The sequence below is a fragment of the Lissotriton vulgaris genome, chromosome 10 (assembly GCF_964263255.1).
Source record: "Lissotriton vulgaris chromosome 10, aLisVul1.2, whole genome shotgun sequence".
NCBI classification, from domain to species: Eukaryota; Metazoa; Chordata; class Amphibia; order Caudata; family Salamandridae; genus Lissotriton; species Lissotriton vulgaris.
Genome location: NC_141698.1, coordinates 176,793,415 through 176,817,886, shown reverse-complemented (window position 1 = coordinate 176,817,886; position 24,472 = coordinate 176,793,415). Strand labels below are relative to the sequence as shown.

The 24,472-nt window shown below is 45.2% G+C and overlaps 1 protein-coding gene across 1 annotated transcript in view; it reads left to right on the top strand.

Moving 5' to 3' along the window:
* MYO15A (myosin XVA) overlaps positions 1–24,472 on the top strand; it is a 1,716,372-nt gene that overhangs the window by 974,676 nt on the left and 717,224 nt on the right. The window lies entirely within an intron of this gene.

Below are 24,472 nucleotides of genomic sequence, written 5' to 3'. Positions count from 1 at the left end.
TCTGATACAAAGCATGGGAATCTATGAAAGTTCCAATACTGGGGCAAGAAAACAAGTTACTTACCTGTAACTTTGGTTACCCAGTATTGGTAACTTTCATAGATTCCCATGCGCCCACCCGCCTCCCCTGGGAAAGCTCAGTCTTTTCACATGAGATAATGGCGGTTTGCACAACGGCTACGAAAATCTGAGGCTCTGAGCTCTCTCAGGAAGGTTCTATGGGGTGAGGCTGCTCTGATTGGTCCTGGCAAAAGTTTGGTCTCTTTTACACAAAGAGAGTGATATGATACAAAATGAGATGAGGCCTAGGCCTGTTTTTCTCTTTTGTTTCTATGGTTTTAATACTACTGAGGCTCCCATTCCGACGACGGGGAATGATACAAAGCATGGGAATCTATGAAAGTTACCAATACTGGGGAACCAAAGTTACAGGTAAGTAACTTGTTTTCTTGTTGTACGATGTTAGCAGGCATCCCTTACATGATTACGGTAACTGAGCGTGTGGTTTGCTATAAAAAAGTTGTGTTTACTCCTCTGCATGGGAAGCTGGATGTTTCCATCTGGCCGTCGATTCCGACCTTGAAAGCAGAGTCAACCAAACGAGCCGTATAAGAGCGGTATTGTCCCAAAAAGAGGTCGCTCTTACATCTGCTAGAGAAACATTTGTCCTTCATGTAGCAAACACCCACACAGAAGTGCATGATTTATTAAATACAGACGTGCTCCTGCATTTTGGGGAGTTAATTCAGAGTATCTTTAATGCTTCCTTGACTACGGGGTTACCTTACTTTTTTAAATTTAGAAGCAGTGGCCTTGTGACTTCTTTTCAAACTATATTTGGTGTCTTCTCAGCATTTTTTCATTCGATTTTTTCTAGCATCTTTGGTGGATTCCCCTTAATACTCGCATTAGTTGCAGGTGTGCTTCTATTAATTTGTTTACTTAAATATGGACGTACATCCTGCAGCACACGACAATATGTCCCGGCTGTTGTTGCTCCACAACCGAATGTTTAGTTATTACGGAGCGCTGCCTCTGGATACATTGAGTGCAGTTTATGGATTATGGTTTCGATTCTCTTTTTTCACATGCGTTCAACCTGTCTTCCATTGCCTGAGCTGCGATTTCGATTGGGCCCTGGATTTGTGTCTCTGCGGTACGGTGTCTCCCAACGCGGATTATGACCAGCTGATGAGCCCCTTAGTGGTTCATGACTTGCTCTGTTCTGGCGGCGGGATTATGGCCTTAGCAGCGATACATGGAATAATAGGACGTTGGCATGTTTTTGCAGTGGCGATTGACTTCTTGGCACGCAATTACATTGAAGATGACCCGAGTTTTCCTGCCATGGTGATAGCGGCTCCGGTCGTTGAGGAACATGTATGTTCATTCTCACTATTGAATTGGATGGCTGAAATGTTTTCAGATGAGAACAATGACTTCCTCTTGGAGGCTGTTGCTACATACTGTGCTTATACGCTGTTGGATTAAGACTCTTTGATTTTTCTACCTATTCTTTATTATTTAGTTACTGTTTTCTATCAAACAGCAAATCATTTTTTTTGCAAATTTGAACTTGACTCTGCGTTCCTAATTCGCCCACGTTTATATCACGTGCTTCGATCGAGGGAGGATGTCGTGGGCTGAGCCTTGCACTCACAACGTGTTAAGTTAGCATGGGTTTATTATAGCTTAAACGCCATTTTTGCTTTCCTGCTCTGCTTTGCACACAACACACACTTGTGATATTATTTAGAGAAGGCTGAGTATTTTGCTTCACATGAGAATAATTTGTTATGCTACATTTCTAGACTGCCTCGCTAGTTTAGTGTGTATAGTGAGAGCATGGAACATCAAGGTTATCTTGGATACTGTGTCTGTCATTCGGAATGATCCTCGCATGTTTGACCCATAACACATATGCAGGTGTGGCCACCTCTGATACTGGTGAGTTTAATAATGCATTGTGGAGGCATAATTACACACAGTTGGAGAACATTCGTATTATGACAGTTTGTTCAGAACTCAATTTGATCCACTACTGCTGAGTACCAGACATATGGGTCCGCCCATGTAATCCTATGAGACCTTTTGTAGTTATAAACTAACCTGCTAGGTAGGGAGGGTGAAATGTAGGTATATTTTAAATGTGTTTCTGTTTAGCATTATAGGATGCTTTCTCCCTTTGTATTTTATGGAATAGTAACAATGCTGGCAACCTTGTTTCTGATAATATGTTTGGTTGTATTATCTAAGGTACTGCGCATGAGATTACGGCGTTAGAAATAAATATTTCAAACTTGCACGTGTCTTTATTTTCTCCTTGTTTTGGACTGGTGTAGGACTATAATGAAAGAGTGCTCTTGTTATCCACCTTACTTGAGGTAATCTAAGTCGCATGTTCTGGTGTGACTAGTCATTGGTGTTTTTGCTATAGGACGAAGAACCAATGAGTCACTGATTGCTAATCTGGTAGGGGGTTAGGGTACTAAGGTGGGTTTTGGTACACCGTAATTCACTGAGGTCCTAAGTCTTTATGCATAGTTCTGTGTAGGAGCAGAATTCCTGCAACAGTAGTTACAACAAAAAAGCTCGATAAAGGGCCTTGAGTTTGAATCAGAATATGAAACTGAAGAATGATTGATAACCCCAGCCAAGAAAGGGATCAAGTGTGCAAATTTACAGTGCCTTCGGCCGGGGTAGTTGTTACAATAAAAAGGCTCGATAAAGGCCTGCACTTTGAATAGGAGTATGAAATAGAAGAATAGTTGATCATCACAGCTAAGGAATGCAGCAAGTAGTTGTGTGTATGTGTGGATGATTTGTTGATTGAGTGGAAGATGAAAAAGGTGAAAAATAAGAAAGGCTGGAGACACGCAAACTACCCAACTGCCTTGTCAGTGAAGTGGACCTTTGAATTACCAGCTCATTACACAGATAGCGTGTTGGATTCCGCAGTGGGAGCAAGAGAAACGAGTACCACATCTAAGGAAGCAAGCTAGTGCATAAAGTACACACAGTGTGCGGTAGAAAGGACGCAAGAAAGGATGGAAGTGTGCAAATTACCCACTGATATTCACGGGTAGTAGTTACCAAGAAGGCTGAATAAAGGACCTGCGCTTTGAATTTGAATGAAAGAAGAATAATTGATAAGCCCAGTCAAGAAAGGCAGCAAGAACTGTGATTAATGAAAATGATCTTCTTGAATTAATGTCTGTAATATTGCAAAAATGTCACTTGGGCCGATACATGGCATAATCACCAGTGGTAATGGGGACACAAAGCAGCCTTTTTAGACATAAGGCTGCATTGCCAATCCACGGCTATATTGTAATTATATGAATTGTATCATATGAAATCATTGTTTTTTAATTGTTGAAAACAAGGTAAATATGCGTTTACATCTCGGTATTTAAAACCGATTTTGTAACAAAAGTAATGAAATGTCACTCAGTATTTACTGTTTTAAGATGGCGCCCATGTAACTTGAGGGCGTTATTAGTCCGTTTTCTACCAATTCTTTCACGTGACATGTGTTTTTATATAAAAAATGGCCGCCAGTGTTTTGTTTAGAGATTACTACACTGACGAAGGATGTAAATCCGAAACGTGTTTTTCCTGAATAAACTGCTGTTGAGCCACAGAATCCTCGAGAGTGCTATTCTTTTCCTGACTTTAAAAGAAAGGGAAGTTACTGAGCCGGATTTTTATCGCGGTGCGCCACCGCGTTTCTGCACCCGACCGCGAAGTGCCCCGCCAATGGCGAATGAAGGATGGAGATGTTACCAGCGGAGGCACCGCTTCAATTTGGATTCAGGGAAAGATCGAATTTCTTCGAGGGAGAGGAACACCGGAATGGACAAGGCGAGCCGTGACAAATTACGGTAAGCCAAAACGGTGTTTTCAAATCCCTATGTTAATCCAATAATGAAGTGGGTCGAGAGGCTCTAGTCTCGCAGCAGTTTCTTAAATTCTTAGCGACCTCCGGGCTCGGAGGTATCGCGCTTAACCACAAAACGCACCAATTTGTACAGTGTAAATGAAAGAAATGAGGCAGCTGCCAACATGTTCAAAAAGAAAAATAAAACAGATCGTGAAAACACGAAAACGAATGTTACAGACACTGTTTCCAAGGATCTGACGACGCAATTCACCAAACTGGAAAAACTATGTGAACGGGAGGTGCGAAAATGGTGGGAGGCCACCTCCCCACAAAACTACATAGAAGTATCCAGAGTTCCTAGGGGACTGAGAATTTACACTGTCCCAGCGTATGAGAACCCAGACCCGAAACTCTTAGAGGCATGGGCAGCACACACAGCGGCGTCCTGTAAAGGAATGCTGGAGATCCTGGTCCAGTTTGCCTGGAGCGACCGAGACACAGCTCTAAAAGAGATCGAACTCCTGGAGGAAGAATTGAAGAAAAATACTGACAAAGAAACCATGGAGAAACTAAGAGAAGGGATGAAAAACAGATTGGCGAAGTATGAAATAAAGATCCGCCAACGTAAAGAAGAAAAATTCGATCGGGACGAAAGAGATTACGCTCTGGGACGTATTCTCACATTCTCAAAAAAGTATGATCAACCCCGTAAAGATTTGGCAAAGAACAAAAATGCCATGAAAGAAAAGACAACAAGAGTAGAAACTTCCGAATCTGAGATCACAGATGCAGACCAATCAGGAGACGAGGTACCGGGACCTTCAACTAATGTACAGAAAACCCCTTTTCAGCAGGAATTTCTTCTAATGCAACAGACATGGCTTCGAGGGGGAAAGACCAGACCCCCAGAAAAACAAGAAGAACAAGGCGGGGGGGCAGGAAGAGGTCGAGGAAAGGCACCGCCACCAACGACCAGAGTTACAAGAAGCCGGAGAGGCAACAGATGGTAGAAACCAACGATATCAGCGCCAACCAACGAAATCAGCGCCAGGAAACCCACGGTGACAGAGCGCTTTATAAGCTCACCTTAACATAACATAACATAACATAACTTAACCATCAGTAACCTAACAAACAAAGTACTGACAAAAAACTGAAGAATCAGTACTGTTGCTGGGATTAACCGTCTGCCCACAAGCAAGTTTCGAGTTCACGCAAACCAAAATAGACTTGTTTAAATTCACCCGTGGACTAAAACTCCATAAATTCTTCAAATTAAGACTGACGACAAAGGAGGTAAAACTGTTGAAATCTCAGAAACAAGACATGGATCTGTTATCCATAAATGATTTAAATACCTTGGAAATCTTAGAGAACCTACGAAAAGATGAGGATTCTGAAAAAACAGACACTGAGGAAACATTAGCTAAAGAAACAAAGGTCCTTGACAAGGAGGTTGACAACCATAATAATTATAGACCACAATATGCACTATAATAAACAGAAAAGTCCAGCGGGACTTACAAATTTATTCAATAATTAAATAAATTAATTTAGGAGAAAACAATGGAACAGTGGGACACAGTCCTGCATCCACAGTGCTACACGTACATTTTGACAATACATACACATAAGGTATTTCAGACATGTGAGGAAAAACAGAGCAAAAAAGGCAGTATTTACAATGTATTTGCTTCACATATGTGGGAAACAGAACGTTTTAGGCACATAATAGTGAACTAGTGTTAAGCCCACATATCATGTCGACGGCGTTTCGATCCAGTCAAAGATAATGGATCATCATCAGGACAACCATTGCCTGCCTGAATTAAAGCCTGTATGAACAGGGAGAAAGGGGACATATGACAGTACATTAAACATCTGTGTAACTCTTAGGATAATTCTGAAATTGGACTCATACCATGCTTTAAGGTGTTACTTGGTCATTCTAGTGAGAGAAGTGTCAAGCAACCTGTGCTGATCATCCACGGCGCATTGTGATCAGTTCATGCCACGAGGGGTATTGGTGTCGAGTCGTGGTTAACATTTTAGGTGCCTAAAGCATGCCAAGGTGATGTGTTCCACACTATTTGACGAGGGGTGGTGAGGGGTGATGATTAGATCATGATAGACGCATGGGGATAATTACATGAGCGCGAAGAGCGGTGTGTCTACCGCGCTGTCCACTAGTTGTCTATGAAGGGGCTGGGGCAGATCTGAACGCTGCAGTGGAACGATAGGGTGGTACCTATAATGAGAACAACAGTTAAGAGGGGGTTTTTAAGTTCTCCCGAGGGAAACAAGGGTGCAACCCCTGAAAGGTATGGCTTACCATGCACCTTAATGTTAAGGTGTCCAGTGAGGAGCCTGTTCAGTTGGAGAGCCTAGGGTTGAATATGCGCAAGGCATCCAGGGATATATGATCTGGAAGGCATAAGGTTAAAACATTAGGTGGGATTGCAAGCCACCGAGACACTAGATTGCTAGTGAAGTCGGTTACAGATAGGACGGTGTCCCCAGAGTAGTGACAGCTATTGTGGGCTGGGCTTGGGACGGTGCATTAGGTGTGCTATTATAGCCGATCATATCAGGGCTTACCTGAAGATCCAGTTAACGATATAAAGATTGGCAGCTTGATGGTAGGGCAGGGAGCCAGAGGTGGGCTCCTAAATGGAAGGAGGGTCTCGGTGCAGGAATCGGAATGAACCTGTAGTCGAGAGGGTTAGTTAGGGGTCACGCGGCATGGATCTACAGTGGACCTGTGGCCAAGAAGGGAGTTAAGGGTTAATGGTTGCCGAGGTGGGTTGTGCCTGGCGGTTGCAGTAGGCTAATTGCGGGGCATCTTACCTTGAATACGGCGGCTTCCAAATTGCGGAGCGCGATCGCCTGTATGCAGGGCTCCTACAAGGGAAAGGGGACCTGTCATTACCGGTGCCTTAACAGAAGGAGTTCTCATCAAGGGACCTGGGAAACCAGCTTACCTTCGTTCACAATGGAACTGCGGAAACCGTCCCGGTGCTCGATCGCGCCGTGGAACGACTGGTTGTGGGCGTGCTGGTTAGAAATAACCGCGTCGGCCATGTTGCTGGAGGATTATGGCGTGATGAGGCAGCCATATTGGAAGGGGCACTAACCTATACAGGAGGATGACATCTAGGTTATGTCACAGAGGGTTGGTGAGGGGAAGTGATGGAACCAAGGTTAATTAGGATTAAACGACGGTGTAACGCTCAGGACATGCAGATGACACGAATAAAACACGTCAGCCATATTGCTGAGGGAATTGGCAGGACGTGGCGGCCATATTGGAGTGGCACAGACCTACACATGAGGCTGATATGTTGACAGAGGGTTGGTAGCTGGGAAGTGAGGGGAATTAGATACAAATTAGTGTGATTGAACAAGGCATGCAAGTGACTTTAACTTCACATTTCCTTATTTGTAAGCATGGTTTCATTTTCAATTGTGAGGAAGGAAGGAACCAACATTATAATCAGTAATGTGCTGATATCTTAAGGACCAGGTAGCTAGTTATCATAGAGGTAAAACAGGGTGCCATTAGGTTCTTCAGTGTATTGAATGTCTTTAAGGCTGATTTTCATAGAAGTGAGGTCCAATCCTCATTACGGTTCAAACCATTGCGAATACTGTCAAAAAGGAGAATCATTTTTAGTTCTTCCCTGTTAAGTAGCAGTCCAATGTCACCTCCACGAGGTGGTAGCTTCACACTTTTCAGGACAGTCCATTTGAGATCATTGTCTGTGTGTCCTTTAGCGCTGAAGTGGTCCACCAGAGGGGCGTTGGGAGTTTTACGCCGAATTCTACTCCGATGTTGACAAATCCTTGTCTTGACTTTTTGCCTTGTTTGACCCACGTATATAAGTTTACAGGGACAGTGGATCAAGTAAATAACGTCATTACTGTTGCAATTCGTGAAATTTTTACATTCAATGGTGATTTTATCAAACACAAAGGATTTGCCTTCAATAGTAAATTCACAAACATTACATGAACCACATTTGACATGCCCTACCAATGGTGTTTTGGTCCATAAAGAGTTTATAGTGCTTAAATTTGGAGGATTGGGGAGAGCAGCGCGAACCAGATGATCTTTCAAGTTCGAACTCTTTTTATAGGCAAACAAAGGGCGGTCATAGTGCAAAGTACCCGCATTGAGAGTGGGCCAGTGTCTCAGTATACTCTTTTTCACTTAATTAGATGCAGGAGAGAACGTGGTTACACAGGCCAGTCTTGTGGTGGACTCTTTGTCTTTGGGACAGAGGAGCGCTTCCCAGGGACAATACCAGGTACGCTTGACCGCTGTTCTTACCAGTCTATTAGGGTAACCCCTGTGTTTGAGTTTGGCTGATAGGACAGCAGCCTCTTTAAAGTAGTCTTCCTTGGCATAACAATTCCTTCTTATGCGGAGGAACTGTGAGTAGGGTAGCGAATCTCTAAGGGCTCTAGGGTGATTACTGTTATAAGATAGCAGTGTGTTCCTCTCTGTAGGTTTGCGGTTCATCCTAGTGTGTAAATGGCCATCTAGATGATATATATTGAGGTCCAGAAAGGGGATGGATTCGGTGTCAATAGTACTAGTAAATGTGAGCCCGCAGCAATTGTTGTTTAACCAATGAATGAATTGATTCAGGTTGCCTGCATCACTGTTCCAAATTAGAAAGATATCGATATAACGCTTCCAGATGGAAATATCTGATGAAAAAGGATTGGAAGCTGTTAGGATGGAGTTGGTCTCTATTTGATCCATGAACAATATTGCCAAGTTGGGGGAAAAAACAGCCCCCATGGAAGTTCCCTTGATCTGTTGGAAGTACTGCTGGTCAAAGGAGAAGAAATTTCTGGTTAGGCAGATTTCCAATAGTTGCAGTATAAAGACAGTTGGAACACGGTGTGGTCTAGGCCTGGTGTCAAGGATATCGCGTATGACCAACAGGGCAGCAGTCTGGGGAATATTTGTGTACAAGGACTCTACGTCCATTGTACATAGTAGCTGGTTGCCTACACTAAAGGGTAAATCCTCAATGAAGTTGACCATGGCCATGCTATCCTTAACATAACATTGAGTGTCTAGTACGAAATCCTTGATAAAATAGTTTACATATTTACCCAAAGGCTCAAGGATCGAGCCACAACCGGATACGATTGGGCGACCTGGCGGTGCAGTGGTGCTCTTGTGTATTTTAGGTAAAGTGTAAAGTACAGGCATTCGTGGAGATTTAATGTTAAGGAATTGGTGCTCTTTTTGGTTGATAATCCCTAAATCAAGTGCATCTGTGGTCACTTTCAGAATGATAGTTTGTAGTTCCTTGGTGGGATTGGAGGGGAGTCTCATATAACGGTCAGTATTGGCTAGTTGTCTCAGAATTTCGGTGGTGTATTCATCTCTGTTCTGTAGGACAATACCTCCACCCTTGTCTGCACTCTTAATGACAAGGCTTCCTAGGTTTTTAAGCGAGTTAATAGCTTTCTTCTCTGCCAGTGGTAGATTGTAGGGAATAAATCTTTTCTTAGCCTTCAAAGTGTTAAGGTCATTGGTAACTAGTTTTTCAAAGGTAATTACCTCTGGGGGCACCATGGAAGCCTTGGGAAGGAAGGTAGAGGGTGGTCTAAATGGAGTGTTAGACACAGCCATTGGTGTGGGGTTCAGTTGAAAAAAAGCATCCAAGCGCACCTTCCGATAAAATCTGAGAAGTTCCGTTTGGAGCTCTAAAAAGTCAGTGCGAATAGTAGGTACAAATGAGAGGCCTTTACGGAGCAATGAGGATTCAACAATGGTGAGATTATGTGTAGACAGATTAAATATGGGAATAGATTGGGAATCAGACATTGTATAGTCTACCATTTGTAGAATTTCTGTCTCGTCTGATGTTCGCCCGGAGGGTTGTGCCAACGAGGGACCCTTTTGCCTCTCCCCCTGGCCGGAGTATTGGATTGTCCTCTGTCTAAAAAATTATTCCTGTTTTGGGCAGGGTTTCGATTTGAGGGACCAGAGTTATCACTAGAGTCTGAATTCTCAGATAAGTCAGCAGAAGAATCAGAAAAACCAACCAATGTTTGGCGTTGATTAAATCTACCCCAAAGTCTTGAGTTGCGGGGGTTGGGGTAAGAACGGTCCAAGTAAAAATCCTTCTGAAGATATGGGTACGCTGACTCAATATGAAAAGACTTGATATCTTTTTTGACTTTGTTGGTCTTTTTGTTCTGCTCGATTCTTTGAAACTCATCAACAGTTTTTTGGACTTGATCCAAAAGTTTTTGGGAATCAGGAACTAGACTGTCGTCTTTAATTTTTTTCTCAATTTCTTTGATCTCAACTAGTAGAGTGCTCAGTGTCTCAGTAGCTATCTCTATACCCAGAACGAGCCAGTGCCTTGAGCAAGTTGTGCCAATGTGACTGAAGCCCTTAATGTATTTCGGGTTATCAGTGAAGATACATGGGATGTTTCTTACTATTAGTCCTATTGGAATAATTTCTGCTTTTAAATATTGTCTAAGCATCAGAGTCATTAATTCCAAGCGAACATATTTTTTCTTTAATTTCTCCAATTCCTCGGGAAGGGCAGATGGCGTAGTAGAAGAGCTATTGTCAGTGGTGTCAGAAAATAAGGAGGGACCTTCACAGATTTTTTTAATATATTCCAGTGAGTACACAGGAGGAGGAGCAGACATGTTAGGGACAAGGATGACGTATGGGATAACAAAACGAGCAAGGGGGTACAGTAAGGGCCCACTTCAGAAGGAAGTAGATAGGATTTGATCCTTGCAATCCAGCGATTGCGCAACATACTATATTAAGGGACAAGGGAACCCGCTAGGTAAGCAAGGACCTGGGGTATCAATTGCTAAAGAAACAAAGGTCCTTGACAAGGAGGTTGACAACCATAATAATTATAGGCCACAATATGCACTATAATAAACAGAAAAGCCCACCCGGACTTACAAATTTATTCAATAATTAAATAAATTAATTTAGGAGAAAACAATGGAACAGTGGGACACAGTCATGCATCCACAGTGCTACACGTACATTTAGACAATACATACACATAAGGTATTTCAGGCATGTGAGGAAAAACAGAGCAAAAAAGGCAGTATTTACAATGTATTTGCTTCACATATGTGAGAAACAGAACGTTTTAGGCACATAATAGTGAACTAGTGTTAAGCCCACATATCATGTCGACGGCGTTTTGATCCAGTCAAAGATAATGGATCATCATCAGGACAACCATTGCCTGCCTGAATTAAAGCCTGTATGAACAGGGAGAAAGTGGACATATGACAGTACATTAAACATCTGTGTAACTCTTAGGATAATTCTGAAATTGGACTCATACCATGCTTTAAGGTGTTACTTGGTCATTCTAGTGAGAGAAGTGTCAAGCAACCTGTGCTGATCATCCACGGCGCATTGTGATCAGTTCATGCCACGAGGGGTATTGGTGTCGAGTCGTGGTTAACATTTTAGGTGCCTAAAGCATGCCAAGGTGATGTGTTCCACACTATTTGAAGAGGGGTGGTGAGGGGTGATGATTAGATCATGATAGACGCATGGGGATAATTACATGAGCGCGAAGAGCGGTGTGTCTACCGCGCTGTCCACTAGTTGTCTATGAAGGGGCTGGGGCAGATCTGAACGCTGCAGTGGAACGATAGGGTGGTACCTATAATGAGAACAACAGTTAAGAGGGGGTTTTTAAGTTCTCACGAGGGAAACAAGGGTGCAACCCCTGAAAGGTATGGCTTACCATGCACCTTAATGTTAAGGTGTCCAGTGAGGAGCCTGTTCAGTTGGAGAGCCTAGGGTTGAATATGCGCAAGGCATCCAGGGATATATGATCTGGAAGGCATAAGGTTAAAACATTAGGTGGGATTACAAGCCACTGAGACACTAGATTGCTAGTGAAGTCGGTTACAGATAGGACGGTGCCCCCAGAGTAGTGACAGCTATTGTGGGCTGGGCTCGGGACGGTGCATTAGGTGTGCTATTATAGCCGATCATATCAGGGCTTACCTGAAGATCCAGTTAACGATATAAAGATTGGCAGCTTGATGGTAGGGCAGGGAGCCAGAGGTGGGCTCCTAAATGGAAGGAGTGTCTCGGTGCAGGAATCGGAATGAACCTGTAGTCGAGAGGGTTAGATAGGGGTCACGCGGCATGGATCTGCAGTGGACCTGTGGCCAAGAAGGGAGTTAAGGGTTAATGGTTGCCGAGGTGGGTTGTGCCTGGCGGTTGCAGTAGTCTAATTGCGGGGCATCTTACCTTGAATACGGCGGCTTCCAAATTGCGGAGCGCGATCGCCTGTATGCAGGGCTCCTACGAGGGAAAGGGGACCTGTCATTACCGGTGCCTTAACAGAAGGAGTTCTCATCAAGGGACCTGGGAAACCAGCTTACCTTCGTTCACAATGGAACTGCGGAAACCGTCCCGGTGCTCGATCGCGCCGTGGAACGACTGGTTGTGGGCGTGCTGGTTAGAAATAACCGCGTCGGCCATGTTGCTGGAGGATTATGGCGTGACGAGGCAGCCATATTGGAAGGGGCACTAGCCTATACAGGAGGATGACATCTAGGTTATGTCACAGAGGGTTGGTGAGGGGAAGTGATGGAACCAAGGTTAATTAGGATTAAACAACGGTGTAACGCTCAGGACATGCAGATGACACGAATAAAACACGTCGGCCATATTGCTGAGGGAATTGGCAGGACGTGGCGGCCATATTGGAGTGGCACAGACCTACACATGAGGCTGATATGTTGACAGAGGGTTGGTAGCAGGGAAGTGAGGGGAATTAGATACAAATTAGTGTGATTGAACAAGGCATGCAAGTGACTTTAAATTCACATTTCCTTATTTATAAGCATGGTTTCATTTTCAATTGTGAGGAAGGAAGAAACCAACATTATAATCTGTAATGTGCTGATATCTTAAGGACCATGTAGCTAGTCTGATAACTAGCTACCTGGTCCTTAAGATATCAGCACACTACAGATTATAATGTTGGTTCCTTCCTTCCTCACAATTGAAAATGAAACCATGCTTATAAATAAGGAAATGTGAATTTAAAGTCACTTGCATGCCTTGTTCAATCACACTAATTTGTATCTAATTCCCCTCACTTCCCTGCTACCAACCCTCTGTCAACATATCAGCCTCATGTGTAGGTCTGTGCCACTCCAATATGGCCGCCACGTCCTGCCAATTCCCTCAGCAATATGGCCGACGTGTTTTATTCGTGTCATCTGCATGTCCTGAGCATTACACCGTCGTTTAATCCTAATTAACCTTGGTTCCATCACTTCCCCTCACCAACCCTCTGTGACATAACCTAGATGTCATCCTCCTGTATAGGCTAGTGCCCCTTCCAATATGGCTGCCTCGTCACGCCATAATCCTCCAGCAACATGCCCGATGCGGTTATTTCTAACCAGCACGCCCACAACCAGTCGTTCCACGGCGCGATCGAGCACCGGGGCGGTTTCCGCAGTTCCATTGTGAACGAAGGTAAGCTGGTTTCCCAGGTCCCTTGATGAGAACTCCTTCTGTTAAGGCACCGGTAATGACAGGTCCCCTTTCCCTCGTAGGAGCCCTGCATACAGGCGATCGCGCTCCGCAATTTGGAAGCCGCCGTATTCAAGGTAAGATGCCCCGCAATTAGACTACTGCAACCGCCAGGCACAACCCACCTCGGCAACCATTAACCCTTAACTCCCTTCTTGGCCACAGGTCCACTGCAGATCCATGCTGCGTGAACCCTAACTAACCCTCTCGACTACAGGTTCATTCCGATTCCTGCACCGAGACCCTCCTTCCATTTAGGAGCCCACCTCTGGCTCCCTGCCCTACCATCAAGCTGCCAATCTTTATATCGTTAACTGGATCTTCAGGTAATCCCTGATATGATCGGCTATAATAGCACACCTAATGCACCGTCCCGAGCCCAGCCCACAATAGCTGTCACTACTCTGGGGGCACCGTCCTATCTGTAAACGACTTCACTAGCAATCTAGTGTCTCGGTGGCTTGCAATCCCACCTAATGTTTTAACCTTATGCCTTCCAGATCATACATCCCTGGATGCCTTGGGCATATTCAACCCTAGGCTCTCCAACTGAACAGGCTCCTCACTGGACACCTTAACATTAAGGTGCATGGTAAGCCATACCTTTCAGGGGTTGCACCCTTGTTTCCCTCGGGAGAACTTAAAAACCCCCTCTTAACTGTTGTTCTCATTATAGGTACCACCCTATCGTTCCACTGCAGCGTTCAGATCTGCCCCAGCCCCTTCATAGACAACTAGTGGACAGCGCGGTAGACACGCCGCTCTTCGCGCTCATGTAATTATCCCCATGCGTCTATCATGATCCCCTCACCACCCCTCGTCAAATAGTGTGGAACACATCACCTTGGCATGCCTTAGGCACCTAAAATGTTAACCATGACTCAACACCAATACCCCTCGTGGCATGAACTGATCACAATGCGCCGTGGATGATCAGCACAGGTTGCTTGACACTTCTCTCACTAGAATGACCAAGTAACACCTTAAAGCATGGTATGAGTCCAATTTCAGAATTATCCTAAGAGTTACACAGATGTTTAATGTACTGTCATATGTCCCCTTTCTCCCTGTTTATACAGGCTTTAATTCAGGCAGGCAATGGTTGTCCTGATGATGATCCATTATCTTTGACTGGATCGAAACGCCGTCGACATGATATGTGGGCTTAACACTAGTTTACTATTATGTGCCTAAAACGTTCTGTTTCCCACATATGTGAAGCAAATACATTGTAAATACTGCCTTTTTTGCTCTGTTTTTCCTCACATGCCTGAAATACCTTATGTGTATGTATTGTCCAAATGTACGTGTAGCACTGTGGATGCAGGACTGTGTCCCACTGTTCCATTGTTTTCTCCTAAATTAATTTATTTAATTATTGAATAAATTTGTAAGTCCGGCTGGACTTTTCTGTTTATTATAGTGCATATTGTGGCCTATAATTATTATGGTTGTCAACCTCCTTGTCAAGGACCTTTGTTTCTTTAGCAATTGATACCCCAGGTCCTTGCTTACCTAGCGGGTTCCCTTGTCCTTGAATATACTGAGGAAACATTAAGCCAGAGAATTAGGGCTGTGGGAATGGATCAAGATGCACCCACTATTGGACTGAAATCTCCCTCTCAATTTTTTCCGATTATGCCACACGATGCTATCGATACTTTTACTGAAACGGTCTCCAAAGATCTGCTTAAATTAAGAATGATGCCAAAATCGGCAAAAAATAACAAAAAAGAAAATCTCAATAAAGACCAAAGAAAAGCATTGAAAACATTAAGAGAAGATAAGAACATTATATACAAACCATCGGATAAGGGAGGAAATATAGTCCTTTTGACGCGGAAATACTACGAAGAAGAAGCATATAGACAATTAAAAAACTCAGACTGTTATGAACTGTGTACGCAAGCTTCCTACCAAGAGAGTATTCGGATGTTTCATACTCTAATTAAAAAATGGCATGATAAACAAATGCTGGACAGTGATGAATATTTGTTTTTAAGTACTCCAGATCCAACCCTACCTACATTCTACCATTTACCTCACAAGAATGAGAGGGAACCTCCGGGCAGACCTATTGTGTCTTCACTGGGTAGTCTAACTGAAAATCTTTCGAAGTTTCTCGACCACTTTTTGTTTGATGCTGTGGTAAAATTAAAATAATATGTACGAGATACCACAGATTTTATATGCCATATTGAACAGATTGCATGGCAACCAACATATTGTATGGTGGTACTTGATATCACGAGTTTATACACTTGCATCAATCATGTGGTTGGCCTTACGGCCATAAAATACTTCCTAGATAAGAAATCTATGAGATTTGCCACTCATAATTCCATGTTATTGGAACTCATAGAATTCTGCCTGCACAATAACATATTCACCTTTAATGGGGATCTGTTTAGACAGATGTCCGGGACTGCGATGGGTACCTGCTTCGCCCCCAGTTACGCAAACTTGTTCGTGGGCTGGTGGGAGGAGCAGGTAGCCTGGTCTTAGGCGAACCAAAAATGGACCAACAAAACTGTGGCATGGCACAGATACATTGATGATCTGTTTTTAATCTGGGATGGTACTAAAATTGAAGCTGAGGAATACATAAGAACTCTAAATAACAACGAAATTAACCTTCACTTTTCAGGGGAGGTTAGTACAACTACAGTAAACTACCTGGACTTGAGATTGACCATTAAGGATGGGAAAATCAATACATCCTTATATAGAAAACCCACTGCTGGGAACAGCATTTTGCACGCAGGAAGCGGACATCCTCAGAAACTTAAAGACAGCACCCCCTATGGGGAGTTTTTGAGGATAAAAAGAAACTGTTCCGAAGAAAATGATTTTACTGAAGCTATAAAGGGCAGTGTAGAATGTTTCCAGGCCAGGGGTTATGAGACCAAACTTCTAGAAAATACCCTTAGAAAGGTCAAGAGCCTGAATCGAAAAGATCTATTGACTAAAAAAGGCAAATCAAATAAACACACAGGAAAATTTAGAATGATTACCACCTATTCAAATGAATCAAATGCTATAAGGAATATCCTGAGAAAAAATTGGCACATTTTAAAAACAGATGCCGTAATAGCAACAGATATTCCTGCTAATCCCTTGTTGACTTTTGGGAAAGCCTGCTCCCTAAAAGATAATTTGGTCTCTAGTCATCTTGATAAACTTCCATCTAAAACCCAAGGTAACCTAAAAGAAATGAAAGGATTTTTCCCTTGTGGAAAATGCAAGGCCTGCATAGCAAGTAAAAGAGTTCTATCATATAAGATAGATGGCATGAAGAAAAATAAACAAATCAATAAGTTCATGACCTGTCAAACCAGCTTTGCAATTTACTGCCTTGTGTGCCCCTGCGGACTAAAGTACGTGGGCAGTACCATCAATATGGTAAAACTGAGGGTATTAGAGCACATGCGTGCTATTAAAAACAAGGATTTTAGTTATCCTGTAGCCTGACACTTCTCAGTAAAACATAACAGCAATAGGGACCTGTTACAATATTACTGTTTGGACTATTTACCATCACATATTAGGGGTGGAGATCGAATGCTCAAATTGAGGAGATTGGAATCCCGTTATATTGTTGATCTAGGGACCAAAATACCAAATGGGTTGAATGGTGGGGAGGAATTGGCTGTCCATTTGAACAAATGAGGAACTGTGATTAATGAAAATGATCTTCTTGAATTAATGTCTGTAATATTGCAAACATGTCACTTGGGCCGATACACGGCATAATCACCATTGGTAATGGGGACACAAAGCAGCCTTTTTAGACATAAGGCTGCATTGCCGATCCACGGCTATATTGTAATTATATGAATTGTATCATATGAAATCATTGTTTTTTAATTGTTAAAAATAAGGTAAATATGCGTTTACATCTCGGTATTTAAAACCGATTTTGTAACAAAAGTAATGAAATGCCACTCAGTATTTACTGTTTTAAGATGGCGCCCATGTAACTTGAGGGCGTTATTAGTCCGTTTTCTACCAATTCTTTTCACGTGACATGTGTTTTTATAAAATGGCCGCCAGTGTTTTGTTTAGAGATTACGACACTGACGAAGGATGTAAATCCGAAACGCGTTTGTCCTGAATAAACTGCTGTTGAGCCACAGAATCCTCGAGAGTGCTATTCTTTTCCTGACTTTAAAAGAAAGGGAAGTTGCTGAGCCGGATTTTTATCGCGGTGCGCCACCGTGTTTCTGCACCCGACGCGAAGTGCCCCGCCAATGGCGAATGGAGGAGCGAGATATATATATATATATATATATATATATATATATATATATATATATGGGAAAACACAGGTGGCTCACTTGAGAAGCACACGAGAAACGTGCAAGGTCACCAGCCTTTATTTAAAAGATACAGACAAGTTCAGGAGCTGGTAAATTGAGGGCAGCCTTAAGTTCAGCCTGACGCGTTTCGAAATGAAGATTTCTTCCTCAGAGGCTCTCAGAAGGTATGTGCTTGAATTTCCTCCTCCCCAGCATTCATATTTATATCCCGCCCCTGGATGGGGTCTTCGTCATGTGCTTGGCATTCTGGGAGTTGGAGTTTTTGATTATTGCATCAATGCAGCGCACGATTACTGCCTGAGATAAGACCCAGCTTGGGCCCCAGCTGCTGCGCAGAGTCTTCATTCTGCAGCGTTTCCCCGCATTTGCGGTAGGTGAATCCATCCACGCGGCCCCCTTCATATGTTGGGGTGGTGCATCCTCAGCGGCAGAGCGGCCGCTTTTAAATGGGAAAACACAGGTGGCTCACTTGAGAAGCACACGAGAAACGTGCAAGGTCACCAGCCTTTATTTAAAAGATACAGACAAGTTCAGGAGCTGGTAAATTGAGGGCAGCCTTAAGTTCAGCCTGACGCGTTTCGAAATGAAGATTTCTTCCTCAGAGGCTCTCAGAAGGTATGTGCTTGAATTTCCTCCTCCCCAGCATTCATATTTATATCCCGCCCCTGGATGGGGTCTTCGTCATGTGCTTGGCATTCTGGGAGTTGGAGTTTTTGATTATTGCATCAATGCAGCGCACGATTACTGCCTGAGATAAGACCCAGCTTGGGCCCCAGCTGCTGCGCAGAGTCTTCATTCTGCAGCGTTTCCCCGCATTTGCGGTAGGTGAATCCATCCACGCGGCCCCCTTCATATGTTGGGGTGGTGCATCCTCAGCGGCAGAGCGGCCGCTTTTAAATGGGAAAACACAGGTGGCTCACTTGAGAAGCACACGAGAAACGTGCAAGGTCACCAGCCTTTATTTAAAAGATACAGACAAGTTCAGGAGCTGGTAAATTGAGGGCAGCCTTAAGTTCAGCCTGACGCGTTTCGAAATGAAGATTTCTTCCTCAGAGGCTCTCAGAAGGTATGTGCTTGAATTTCCTCCTCCCCAGCATTCATATTTATATCCCGCCCCTGGATGGGGTCTTCGTCATGTGCTTGGCATTCTGGGAGTTGGAGTTTTTGATTATTGCATCAATGCAGCGCACGATTGCTGCCTGAGATAAGACCCAGCTTGGGCCCCAGCTGCTGCGCAGAGTCTTCATTCTGCAGCGTTTCCCCGCATTTGCGGTAGGTGAATCCATCCACGCGGCCCCCTTCATATGTTGGGGTGGTGCATCCTCAGCGGCAGAGCGGCCGCTTTTAAATGGGAAAACACAGGTGGCTCACTTGAGAAGCACACGAGAAACGTGCAAGGTCACCAGCCTTTATTTAAAAGATACAGACAAGTTCAGGAGCTGGTAAATTGAGGGCAGCCTTAAGTTCAGCCTGACGCGTTTCGAAATGAAGATTTCTTCCTCAGAGGCTCTCAGAAGGTATGTGCTTGAATTTCCTCCTCCCCAGCATTCATATTTATATCCCGCCCCTGGATGGGGTCTTCGTCATGTGCTTGGCATTCTGGGAGTTGGAGTTTTTGATTATTGCATCAATGCAGCGCACGATTACTGCCTGAGATAAGACCCAGCTTGGGCCCCAGCTGCTGCGCAGAGTCTTCATTCTGCAGCGTTTCCCCGCATTTGCGGTAGGTGAATCCATCCACGCGGCCCCCTTCATATGTTGGGGTGGTGCATCCTCAGCGGCAGAGCGGCCGCTTTTAAATGGGAAAACACAGGTGGCTCACTTGAGAAGCACACGAGAAACGTGCAAGGTCACCAGCCTTTATTTAAAAGATACAGACAAGTTCAGGAGCTGGTAAATTGAGGGCAGCCTTAAGTTCAGCCTGACGCGTTTCGAAATGAAGATTTCTTCCTCAGAGGCTCTCAGAAGGTATGTGCTTGAATTTCCTCCTCCCCAGCATTCATATTTATATCCCGCCCCTGGATGGGGTCTTCGTCATGTGCTTGGCATTCTGGGAGTTGGAGTTTTTGATTATTGCATCAATGCAGCGCACGATTACTGCCTGAGATAAGACCCAGCTTGGGCCCCAGCTGCTGCGCAGAGTCTTCATTCTGCAGCGTTTCCCCGCATTTGCGGTAGGTGAATCCATCCACGCGGCCCCCTTCATATGTTGGGGTGGTGCATCCTCAGCGGCAGAGCGGCCGCTTTTAAATGGGAAAACACAGGTGGCTCACTTGAGAAGCACACGAGAAACGTGCAAGGTCACCAGCCTTTATTTAAAAGATACAGACAAGTTCAGGAGCTGGTAAATTGAGGGCAGCCTTAAGTTCAGCCTGACGCGTTTCGAAATGAAGATTTCTTCCTCAGAGGCTCTCAGAAGGTATGTGCTTGAATTTCCTCCTCCCCAGCATTCATATTTATATCCCGCCCCTGGATGGGGTCTTCGTCATGTGCTTGGCATTCTGGGAGTTGGAGTTTTTGATTATTGCATCAATGCAGCGCACGATTACTGCCTGAGATAAGACCCAGCTTGGGCCCCAGCTGCTGCGCAGAGTCTTCATTCTGCAGCGTTTCCCCGCATTTGCGGTAGGTGAATCCATCCACGCGGCCCCCTTCATATGTTGGGGTGGTGCATCCTCAGCGGCAGAGCGGCCGCTTTTAAATGGGAAAACACAGGTGGCTCACTTGAGAAGCACACGAGAAACGTGCAAGGTCACCAGCCTTTATTTAAAAGATACAGACAAGTTCAGGAGCTGGTAAATTGAGGGCAGCCTTAAGTTCAGCCTGACGCGTTTCGAAATGAAGATTTCTTCCTCAGAGGCTCTCAGAAGGTATGTGCTTGAATTTCCTCCTCCCCAGCATTCATATTTATATCCCGCCCCTGGATGGGGTCTTCGTCATGTGCTTGGCATTCTGGGAGTTGGAGTTTTTGATTATTGCATCAATGCAGCGCACGATTACTGCCTGAGATAAGACCCAGCTTGGGCCCCAGCTGCTGCGCAGAGTCTTCATTCTGCAGCGTTTCCCCGCATTTGCGGTAGGTGAATCCATCCACGCGGCCCCCTTCATATGTTGGGGTGGTGCATCCTCAGCTTATCTCAGGCAGTAATCGTGCGCTGCATTGATGCAATAATCAAAAACTCCAACTCCCAGAATGCCAAGCACATGACGAAGACCCCATCCAGGGGCGGGATATAAATATGAATGCTGGGGAGGAGGAAATTCAAGCACATACCTTCTGAGAGCCTCTGAGGAAGAAATCTTCATTTCGAAACGCGTCAGGCTGAACTTAAGGCTGCCCTCAATTTACCAGCTCCTGAACTTGTCTGTATCTTTTAAATAAAGGCTGGTGACCTTGCACGTTTCTCGTGTGCTTCTCAAGTGAGCCACCTGTGTTTTCCCATTTAAAAGCGGCCGCTCTGCCGCTGAGGATGCACCACCCCAACATATGAAGGGGGCCGCGTGGATGGATTCACCTACCGCAAATGCGGGGAAACGCTGCAGAATGAAGACTCTGCGCAGCAGCTGGGGCCCAAGCTGGGTCTTATCTCAGGCAGTAATCGTGCGCTGCATTGATGCAATAATCAAAAACTCCAACTCCCAGAATGCCAAGCACATGACGAAGACCCCATCCAGGGGCGGGATATAAATATGAATGCTGGGGAGGAGGAAATTCAAGCACATACCTTCTGAGAGCCTCTGAGGAAGAAATCTTCATTTCGAAACGCGTCAGGCTGAACTTAAGGCTGCCCTCAATTTACCAGCTCCTGAACTTGTCTGTATCTTTTAAATAAAGGCTGGTGACCTTGCACGTTTCTCGTGTGCTTCTCAAGTGAGCCACCTGTGTTTTCCCATTTAAAAGCGGCCGCTCTGCCGCTGAGGATGCACCACCCCAACATATGAAGGGGGCCGCGTGGATGGATTCACCTACCGCAAATGCGGGGAAACGCTGCAGAATGAAGACTCTGCGCAGCAGCTGGGGCCCAAGCTGGGTCTTATCTCAGGCAGTAATCGTGCGCTGCATTGATGCAATAATCAAAAACTCCAACTCCCAGAATGCCAAGCACATGACGAAGACCCCATCCAGGGGCGGGATATAAATATGAATGCTGGGGAGGAGGAAATTCAAGCACATACCTTCTGAGAGCCTCTGAGGAAGAAATCTTCATTTCGAAACGCGTCAGGCTGAACTTAAGGCTGCCCTCAATTTACCAGCTCCTGAACTTGTCTGTATCTTTTAAATAAAGGCTGGTGACCTTGCACGTTTCTCGTGTGCTTCTCAAGTGAGCCACCTGTGTTTTCCCATTTAAAAGCGGCCGCTCTGCCGCTGAGGATGCACCACCCCAACATATGAAGGGGGCCGCGTGGATGGATTCACCTACCGCAAATGCGGGGAAACGCTGCAGAATGAAGACTCTGCGCAGCAGCTGGGGCCCAAGCTGGGTCTTATCTCAGGCAGTAATCGTGCGCTGCATTGATGCAATAATCAAAAACTCCAACTCCCAGAATGCCAAGCACATGACGAAGACCCCATCCAGGGGCGGGATATAAATATGAATGCTGGGGAGGAGGAAATTCAAGCACATACCTTCTGAGAGCCTCTGAGGAAGAAATCTTCATTTCGAAACGCGTCAGGCTGAACTTAAGGCTGCCCTCAATTTACCAGCTCCTGAACTTGTCTGTATCTTTTAAATAAAGGCTGGTGACCTTGCACGTTTCTCGTGTGCTTCTCAAGTGAGCCACCTGTGTTTTCCCATTTAAAAGCGGCCGCTCTGCCGCTGAGGATGCACCACCCCAACATATGAAGGGGGCCGCGTGGATGGATTCACCTACCGCAAATGCGGGGAAACGCTGCAGAATGAAGACTCTGCGCAGCAGCTGGGGCCCAAGCTGGGTCTTATCTCAGGCAGTAATCGTGCGCTGCATTGATGCAATAATCAAAAACTCCAACTCCCAGAATGCCAAGCACATGACGAAGACCCCATCCAGGGGCGGGATATAAATATGAATGCTGGGGAGGAGGAAATTCAAGCACATACCTTCTGAGAGCCTCTGAGGAAGAAATCTTCATTTCGAAACGCGTCAGGCTGAACTTAAGGCTGCCCTCAATTTACCAGCTCCTGAACTTGTCTGTATCTTTTAAATAAAGGCTGGTGACCTTGCACGTTTCTCGTGTGCTTCTCAAGTGAGCCACCTGTGTTTTCCCATTTAAAAGCGGCCGCTCTGCCGCTGAGGATGCACCACCCCAACATATGAAGGGGGCCGCGTGGATGGATTCACCTACCGCAAATGCGGGGAAACGCTGCAGAATGAAGACTCTGCGCAGCAGCTGGGGCCCAAGCTGGGTCTTATCTCAGGCAGTAATCGTGCGCTGCATTGATGCAATAATCAAAAACTCCAACTCCCAGAATGCCAAGCACATGACGAAGACCCCATCCAGGGGCGGGATATAAATATGAATGCTGGGGAGGAGGAAATTCAAGCACATACCTTCTGAGAGCCTCTGAGGAAGAAATCTTCATTTCGAAACGCGTCAGGCTGAACTTAAGGCTGCCCTCAATTTACCAGCTCCTGAACTTGTCTGTATCTTTTAAATAAAGGCTGGTGACCTTGCACGTTTCTCGTGTGCTTCTCAAGTGAGCCACCTGTGTTTTCCCATTTAAAAGCGGCCGCTCTGCCGCTGAGGATGCACCACCCCAACATATGAAGGGGGCCGCGTGGATGGATTCACCTACCGCAAATGCGGGGAAACGCTGCAGAATGAAGACTCTGCGCAGCAGCTGGGGCCCAAGCTGGGTCTTATCTCAGGCAGTAATCGTGCGCTGCATTGATGCAATAATCAAAAACTCCAACTCCCAGAATGCCAAGCACATGACGAAGACCCCATCCAGGGGCGGGATATAAATATGAATGCTGGGGAGGAGGAAATTCAAGCACATACCTTCTGAGAGCCTCTGAGGAAGAAATCTTCATTTCGAAACGCGTCAGGCTGAACTTAAGGCTGCCCTCAATTTACCAGCTCCTGAACTTGTCTGTATCTTTTAAATAAAGGCTGGTGACCTTGCACGTTTCTCGTGTGCTTCTCAAGTGAGCCACCTGTGTTTTCCCATTTAAAAGCGGCCGCTCTGCCGCTGAGGATGCACCACCCCAACATATGAAGGGGGCCGCGTGGATGGATTCACCTACCGCAAATGCGGGGAAACGCTGCAGAATGAAGACTCTGCGCAGCAGCTGGGGCCCAAGCTGGGTCTTATCTCAGGCAGTAATCGTGCGCTGCATTGATGCAATAATCAAAAACTCCAACTCCCAGAATGCCAAGCACATGACGAAGACCCCATCCAGGGGCGGGATATAAATATGAATGCTGGGGAGGAGGAAATTCAAGCACATACCTTCTGAGAGCCTCTGAGGAAGAAATCTTCATTTCGAAACGCGTCAGGCTGAACTTAAGGCTGCCCTCAATTTACCAGCTCCTGAACTTGTCTGTATCTTTTAAATAAAGGCTGGTGACCTTGCACGTTTCTCGTGTGCTTCTCAAGTGAGCCACCTGTGTTTTCCCATTTAAAAGCGGCCGCTCTGCCGCTGAGGATGCACCACCCCAACATATGAAGGGGGCCGCGTGGATGGATTCACCTACCGCAAATGCGG